Genomic DNA, 9,445 nt, shown 5'->3' on the forward strand with positions numbered 1-9,445 from the left:
TCCTAGCCACAGCAATCAGACAAGAAGAAAAAATAAAAGGCATCCAAATTGGAAAGGAAGAAGTAAAACTATCTTTATTTGTAGATGACATTATACTATACATAGAGAAACCCGAAGATTCCACCAAGAAACTACTAGACCTGATAAATAAATTCAGCAAAGTAGCAGGATATGATATTAATATCTAGAAATCAGTTGCATTTTTATATGCCAATAATGAACTAACAATACGAGCAATTAGGAAAACAATCTCATGCCCTGGCAGGTGAAGCTCAGTAGATTGAGTGTTGACCAGCAGACCAAAAGGTAACTATTTCGATTACAGGTCAGGGCACGTGCCTGTGTTGCAGGCCACCTCCCCAGCTGGGAGTGTGAGAGAGGCAACCAGTCGATGTATCTCTCACATATTGATGTTTCTCTTCCTCTTTCTTCCTTCCTTCCTCTCTCTCTAAAAATTAAAAAAAAAATAAAATCTGAAAAAAAAGAAAATCCCATTCACAATTGCTTCAAAAAGAATAAAATACCTAGGAATAAAGCTAACCAAGGATTTAAAAGACACTGAGGAAAGAAATTGAAGAAAATACAAATAAGTGAAAGCACGTACCATATTCACAGATGGGAAGAACTAACATCGTTAAAATGTCTGTACTACCCAAAGCAATCTATAGATTCAATGCAATTCTTATGAAGATTATAATGAGATATTTCACAGACCTAGAACAAATATTTCAAAAATTTATATGGAACAACAAAAGGCCCCTCATAGCAATAGTGATCCTGAGAGAGAAGAACAAACTTAGAGGAACCACCCTATGTAATATCAAACTGTAATACAAAGCCATAGTAATCAAAACAGCATGGTACTGACATAAAAACAGACACAGATCAATGGAACAGAACAGAGAGCTCAAAAATAAACCCACCCCTTTATAGTCAATGTTCGACAGAGGAAGCAAGCACATACAATGGGCTAAAGATAGTTAATTCAATAAATGGTGTTGGGAAAATTGGACAGATATATGCAGAAAATTGAAACTAGACCACCTTCTTGTACCACATGCAAGAACAAATTCAAAATGGATCGAAGATTTATGTTAGACCTGAAACCATAGAAATCCTAGAAGAAAATATAGGCAGCAAAATCTTAGACATTGCTCGTAGCAATAGTTTATCAGATATATCTCTGCTGGCAAGGGAAACAAAAGAAGAAACAAATGGAGTCTCTTCTGGCCAAGATGGAGGTGTAGGTAGATATGCTTTGCTTCCTCACACAACCCAAAGAAGGACAACAACCAATTTAAAAACAAAAAATAACCAGACCTGCCAGAAAATCGAACTGTATGGGAGTCTGACAACCAAGGAGTTAAAGAAGGAGCATTCATCCAGACAAGTAGGAGGGGCAGAGATGGGCAGCTGGGCAGTCAGGGTGGAGAGGATATGCAGCAAGGTGGCAGACCAGGCAGGCAAGGTGGCGGCTGGTGGCCTGGGCAGTCCCACATTTGCGTGCCAGTAATCCGGGAGGAACAAATAGGGAGCAAGACAGACTGTGCAACCTAGGGTTCCAGTGAGGGGAAATAAAGCCTCAAAACCTCTGGCTGTAAAAACGTGGGGGGTTGCAGCTGTGGGAAAAACTCCCAGACTCACAGGAGAGTTCATTGGAGAGACCCACAGGCTCCTAGAACAAACAAAATTCACCCACCCAGGAATCAGCACCAGAAGGACCCACCTTGCTTGTGGGTAGCAGGGGAAGTGACTGAAAGTAAGGCGAGAGCCGAGCAAGCAGCATTGTTCCCTCTCTGACCCTTCCCCCACATATAGTTGCCACGTCCTCCTCCAACCATGCTGTCTGAAAAGGTCCGGTTGTGGAAAGAAGGAATTCAAAGAATCCATCTTCCTGGAGGAGAACGTGGCATACAAAGGGGGGCGGTAATTTTCCTGGGATTGCTCCTAGTAACTTCCTTGTTGATATTATTCATGGTCTTACTTTGAACTTTGATTCCCATGAGAACAGGCCATGAGGAGAAAGCGGCTCGAACCTTGAGGGAACTTCTGAAGGGACAACTAGTTCTCCCCAGACTACTGAATCATGCCCAAATTGTTTAAACAATGTGTGTATAAACCTGAGTAAGAAATTATCCCCTCTAATGAAATAGCCCCTGAATGTCTAAAAGTTGGTGAACAGCCCCTCCTTTACCTTGAATAGAGAAATATATATCAATTAGAATTAGACAGGCAAAGAACTAAGAGAAGCTGGTTAGCTATTACAAACTAAGCACGGAGAAACAATTACCAGGGAGTCAGAGTCCATAGTACATAGAAAAACATTTCAGACAGAAAAGATAGATAGCTAAGTTAGACATCACAAAGGCCTTATAATAAATTTCCTATAACCTCTACTCAATCTAGTGTATCCTTATACCCCATGACAAATTGTGAGAACTTTAATAAATAATAAGACATTCAAACTCTGTACATACAGCTATTTTTAATTGTCTGATATCTGAGTAAATTTTTCTGCTTCGCCTAACCGCAAATGTTAATCACTGCCTAAAATGAAAATATAAAAACCTGCTTGTACTTGCAATAAACGGAACAGAGCTGCACCGTCCTCTGAGGCGTGATGTCATCTGTCTCCCATCGCCGATGCCTTACCCACCTTTCAGGACCCCCTGGCCCCTGCTGTGGCTGGACCATGGCATATAGTGCCACAACAAAGTGAAGTGGGTTGCCTTACCCTGGCGAATACCTAAGGCTCCACCCCTAACAACATAACAGGTGCACCAAGACAAAGATATATGGCCCAGATGAAAGAACAGATGAAAACTCCAGAAAAAGAACTTAGTGATGAGAAGATAGACAATCTATGAGATGCAGCATTCAAAACACTGGTAATCAGGATGCTCACAGAAATGACTGAGCAAAATAGAGGAAGAAGTGAAGGTCATGCAAAGTGAAATAAATAAAAATATACAGGGAACCAACAATGAAGGGAAGGAAACCAGGACTCGAATAAACAATTTGGAACAGAAGTAAGAAATAAACATTCAACCGAACAAAAGCAATAAACAAGAACTCAAAAAAAAAAATGTGGAGAGGCTTAGGAACCTCTGGGACAACTTTAAATGTTCCAACATCCAAATTATAAGGGTGCCAGAAGGGGAAGAGGAAGAGCAAGAGATTGAAAACTTATTTGAAAAAAATAATGAAGGAGAACTTCCCCAATATGGTGAAGGAAATAGACTTCCAGGAAGTCCAGGAAGCTCAGAATCCCATAGAAGTTGGACTCAAGGAGGAACACACAAAGACATATCATAATTACATTAGCTAAGATGAAACATAAGGGGAGAATCTTAAAAGCAGCAAGAGAAAGGAAAGAGTTACCTATAAAGGAATTCTCATTAGACCATCAGCTGATTTCTCAAAAAAAAAAAATCTTACAGGCAAGAAGGGGCTGGAAAGAAGTATTCAAAGTCATGAAAGACAAGGACCTACATCTAAGATTACTCTATCCAGCAAAGCTATCATGTAGAATGGAAGGACAGACAAAGTGTTTCCCAGATAAGGTAAAGTTAAAGGAGTATATCATTATCAAGCCCTTCTTATATGAAATGTTAAAGGGACTTATCTAAGAAAAAGAAGAAGATCAAAACTGTAACAGTAAAATGACAAAAAACTCACAACTATCAACAACTGAACCTAAAAAACAACAAATACAAAGCAAACAATTAGAACAGGGACAGAATCACAGAAATGAAGATCACATGGAGGGGCAGCAATGGGGAAGGGTAAAGGGAAGAATGGGGGAAAGGTAGAGGGAATAAGTAGCATAATTAGGTATGAAATAGACAGGGGGAAGTTAAGAATAGTGTAGGAAATGATCCTGGCTGGTGTAGCTCAGTGGATTGAGCGCTGGCCTGCAAACCAAAAGGATGCTGGTTGGATTCCTAGTCAGGGCACATGCCTGGGTTGCCGGCCAGCTCCTCAGTGGGGGCCACATGATAGGCAACTACACATTGATGTTTCTCTTCTTGTCTTTCTTCCTCCCTTCCCCTCCAAAAATAAATAAATAAAATCTTTAAAAAAAAAAGGAAAAAAGAATAGTATAAGAAATGAAGAAACCAAAGAACTTATATGTACGACCCATGGACATGAACTAAGGTAGGAGAGTGTGGTTGGAATGGGGGTACAGGGAGGAGTAGGATAAATGGGAGAAAAAATGGGACAACTGTAATAGCATAATCAATAAAATATACTTTAAAAAGAAGAAACAAATGGGACTGTATCAAACTAAAAAGTTTTTGCTCAGCAAAGAATTATCATCAAAACAAAAAGACAACCCACAGAATGGGGGAACATATTTGTCGGTATACCTGATAAAGGGTTAATATACAAATTTATAAAGTACTTACAAAACTCAACACCAAAAGAACAAACAACCCAATTAAAAAATGGGTACATAACCTGAATAGACACTTCTCCCAAGAGGACAGGCTGAGGGACATATGAAAAGATGGTCAACATTACTAATCATCAGAGAAATGCAAATGAAAACCACAATGAGATACCTGTCACTCCTGTCAGAATGGCTGTCATCAGTAAATCAACAAACAACAAGTGCCGGCGAAGATGTGGAGAAAGGAGAACCCTTTTGCACTGTTGGAGGGAATGCAGACTGATGCAACCACTGTGGAAATCAGTATAGAGACACCTCAACAAATTAAAAATGGATCTGCCTTTTGACCCAGGTTCCCACTTCGGGGAATATATCTGAAGGAACCCAAAACACTAGTTCAAAAGAACATAAGCACCCCTATGTTCATTGCAGCATTATTTACAATCGTCAAGGTATGGAAGCAGCCCAAGTGTCCATCAGTAGATTGGTAGATAAAACAGCTACAGGATGTTTATTCAATGCAATTCTATTTGGCTGTTAAAAAGAAGAAAATTTTACCCATTGCAGCAGTATGAATGGACCTGGAGAATATTATGCTAAGTGAAATAAGCCAGTCAGAGAAAGACAAATACCACATGATTTCACTCATATGTGGAATCTAATGAACAAACTTAACAAGCAAAAAAGAGACAGGCTCATAGATGGAGAGCAGATGACAGCTAGTGGGTGGAGTTAGGGGGAGGTTAGAGTCAGGGGAGGTTATTGAGCAGAAAGGAAAAAAGGACTCATGGACATGGACAACAGTGTGGTGATTGCTGCGGGGAGGCGGGTATAAGGGGACTACATGGTAATGGAAAAATACAATAAAGATTAAATAAAATATATATAAAAATAAATAGTTACTGATAATACTATTAAGTCACTTTGAATCCTAATAAAGTTTAATAAATATTAAATGTACTACTGATTTATACTAATACTGCTTAACACAAATTTAAAGCTTTGTAGCAGTCTAGTTCCTGACATATTAAAATGGAATAATTTGAAGAGGGTTTAATAAAGGGACTATTTACAAATGTAGGGGCAGGGTTTGTGGAAACTAAGAAGGGGTATTGCAGTATTCCAGATCTAGCCATAGCAGAATCCTATACCCACTTAGTCTCAAAGGTAGAAGAGAAAGGAAAGTCCACTAGAATTCGGAGGGGATAGCTGTACGGAGAAGGCTGGGCCTGTCACAGAGAAATGCATCAGCCCCTAGGGAGAAAGCTGAGAAATAAATGTACCCCTCCCACTTCTACAGGCTTCTGTGTCCTGTGGTGACTTATTGGCTAAACCCAACTAGAAATATAATGAATCAAGTAATCTATGCAGGTCAGTGTCCTAAGGCACAGAATAAAATGGAAAAGGGTGAGGAGTGGATATAGCTGAGCCCCCTGTGAATTTAATGCCACTGGTATTTTTGTCAGCTAGAATTAAATAATTTGGCCCTGGCTGGTGTAGCTCAGTGGATTGAGCACCGGCCCACAAACCAAGGGGTCACCGGTTCAGTTCCCAGTCAGGGCACATGCCTGGGTTGGGGGCCATGTCCCCACTTGCGGAGGTGTGAGAGACAATTGATCAATGTTTCTCTCCCTCTCTTTCTCCCTCCCTTCCCTTCTCTCTAAAAATAAATAAGTAAAATCTTTTTAAAAATTAAAGAATTTAAATCTTTTTTAAAAAGAGTTTATTTATTTTTAGAGAGAGGGGAAGGGAGGAAAAGAAAGAGGGAGAGAAACACTGATGGGCTACTTCTCGGATGCACTCCAACTGGGGACCAGGTCTGCTACCCAGGCCCTTTGCAGGGATTGAACCTGTGACTCTTTGCTTTATGGAACTGACACCCAGCCAAGTGAGCCACACCAGCCAAAGCAATGATTTTATTCTCAATTGGGCCTTTGTTCACTTGTTAACCATTCTTCCTGCTCAATTCCTTTAGTTCTTATAACGTAGTCGAAAGTTGCTGCTGTGGTGTCTCTTTGTCTAGCAGGATAAGATAACTTCAGGGTCACAAGGAGAATTTATGAGTTTGTTTTACAGAAAGAAAGAATGCCTCCAAGGTTGTTGTGACCAGTGGTTGACTCCCAGGAGTCTGATATAAAAGAAGTGTTATCTGTGACTAAAGAAACACAGACTATTCTCTCAGTTCCCTGAAGCTCCTCCTCCCCTATTCCATAGCTGAATAAAAACTCCCTACTTTTGCTTTTTGAAAGATCTGGCTCTCCCATCCTCTCAGCTCAGCCAAATCCAATCAGCCTTTCCCTGTCTCCAAGCACTGCTGTCTCAGTTTTTGGGCTTACTAGCACATCGTGTACACCAAACTGAATTTTGGGAGGTGATTCTGCAACATGGGGACAAAAGGAAGATATCCAATACTCTTTAATAAACATAACATCTATTGTATTATCCCATTTTTTTAAAGATTATTGACTGTGTATTCAATTAATCTAGCTAGCCCTCCATCCATTTGTTCATCCACCCAGTCGACCTTTCTAGTCACATACATGCACAGAACGATATATGGAATGTTACCCACACGTTAATGGTAATAATTTTTGGATGGGGGACTTGGGGTATTTTTTAAAAATTGAAATATAATTTATATATCATAGATTGTACCCCTTTAACATGTAATTAGTGGTTTATACAACCACCACCACTATTTAACTTCAGGAAATTCTCATTACCCCTAAGGAAACCTCATGCCCGTTAGCAGTCATTCTCTGCTTGTACCTGCCCCCAGTCCCCAGCAACCACTCATCTACTTTCTCTATGGATTTCCTATTCTGGACATTTCATAAAAATGGAACATATAATATGTGGCTTTTTGTGACTGGCTTTTCTCATAGCATTATATTTTCAAAGTTCATCCATGTTGTAACATGTATCAATACCTCATTCCTTTTTGTTGCTGAATAATATTCCATTGTACAGATATGCCACATTTTGTTTATTCACTCATCAGTTAATGGACATTTGGGTTATTTTCACTTTTAGGCTGTTATAAATAATGCTATTATAAACATTTGTGTATAATTTTTGTATGGACATATGTTTCTTTTTTATAAATTTATTTTATTTTATTTTTTAAAGTTTTTATTTCTTTTTAGACAGAGGGGAAGGGAGGCAGAAAGAGAAGGAGAGAAACATCAATGCGTGGTTGTCTCTTGCATGCACCCCACTGGGGAGCTGGCCCACAACCCAGGCATGTGCCCTGACTGGGAATTGAACCTCCAACCCTTCAGTTCACAGGCTGGCACTCAATCCACTGAACCACACCAGACAGGGCTGGAGATATGTTTCAATTTCTCAGTATATACCTAGGAGTGGGATTGCTGAGTCATTTGGTAAGGAGCTACCAAACTGTTTTCCACAGCAGTCACGCCACTTATATTCCCACTAGCAATGTTGAGGGTTGAAATTTCTCCATATTCTCATCAACACTTGTTATTATCTATCTTTTTCATTACACTATATGATCTCAGTGTGTGAATAGTACCTTAGCCTTAGCTTTGATTTGCCTTTTCCTGATGGCTAATGATGTTGAGCATCTTTTCATGTTTCAATTGGCCATTTCAATACATTTTTAGAGGCATATCTATTAAAATCACTTATCCAATATTTGGCAACAGTTTTATTGAGATATAATTCACATGACATGTAATTCACCCACTTAAAATGAACTGTTCGATAGCTTTTATTATATTCATAAGGTCGTGCCACTGTCATGACTAATTTCAGAGCATTCAAATCACCTGAAAAAAGAAACCCCATATCCAGTAGCTGCCAACCTTTAACCCTCCCATTTTCCCCAGTCTGGTTGGAATGTTTGGGTGAATGGAGTTATCATTCCCTGTTTTGCATTGGATATTACAGGAAGAGACTTAGGGGCAAGGCAGTGAATTGCATTTTGGACAAGTTGATACTGAGGTGCCAATGGGATATTTAAATGGGGTTGTGTAGGAATTGAATGGTTAAGTGGGCGTGGAACCCAAGCGAAAGAGTTGGTTCTGTAGACTGGTGGAAATGGAAATCCTCAGTAGAAGAGGCCCAGGTGCAGAACCTGGGGAGATACCAGCTTTGAGGGCAAATTAGCATGGTGTTTAAGAGCACAGGCTTTGGAGCTGGAAAGTCTACATTAGCAACTTATTTTAACTAGTTTCCACATCTGTAAAATGAGCATACCGATAGCACAGTTAGAACAGTGCTTGCTACTTTTAGTTTCCTTTAGAGATCTGAGAATAGCCCTGGCTGGTATGGCTCAGTGGATTCAGCAATGGCCTGAGAACCAAAGGGTGGGAGATTGGATTCCCAGTCAGGGCACATGCCTGGGTTGCAGGCCAGGTCCCCAGTAGGGGGCACGTGAGAGGCAACCACACATTGATGTTTTGCTCCCTCTCTTTCTCCCTCCCCCTCTCTTTAAATAAAAATAATAAATAAATAAATTCTTTGAAAAAAAAGTTCTGTGAATAAAGAGCTGCCCAAGAAGGTGAGGAAGGAGGAGGAGGAGCTCTCAGATACAATGAGAAAAGAAAATTTCAACGAGATCTATCATGTCACATTCTGCCAAAAGGACGACGGTAAGGTCCTTCTGATAAGGTAAGATAAAGTGCCCATCTTTCAACAATTAGTGGCTTGACCAAGCGCAATTTGTACGGAATGAAATGAGCCAGACAGTAAGGGCTGAAGAGTAATTACGGCCTGACACTGATACCTGATCCTCCCCTCACTATGCGCTCTCCCATTAGATGCTTTCTTTAAGGACAGTTATGGATCTTATCACACTTCTTCCAATCAATTTTAACCAATGGGATGATATGTTGCACCAGGTTATCTTTAACTTCTCCACATTTGAGCCTTGTACCGTAGGCAATCAAAGTAACTGATGATACAGGGTCTTCTACAGACTTCTTGATGCTTATTATTTGGAATAGACCGCTCATCACGAGGCCGAGGTCGATTCCTTCCTCCACCACTTGGAGGAGTGTCATTCCCATCATGGCCACAAGGTGGCGT

Source organism: Desmodus rotundus, chromosome 6 (genome assembly GCF_022682495.2).
Source record: "Desmodus rotundus isolate HL8 chromosome 6, HLdesRot8A.1, whole genome shotgun sequence".
Lineage (NCBI taxonomy): Eukaryota > Metazoa > Chordata > Mammalia > Chiroptera > Phyllostomidae > Desmodus > Desmodus rotundus.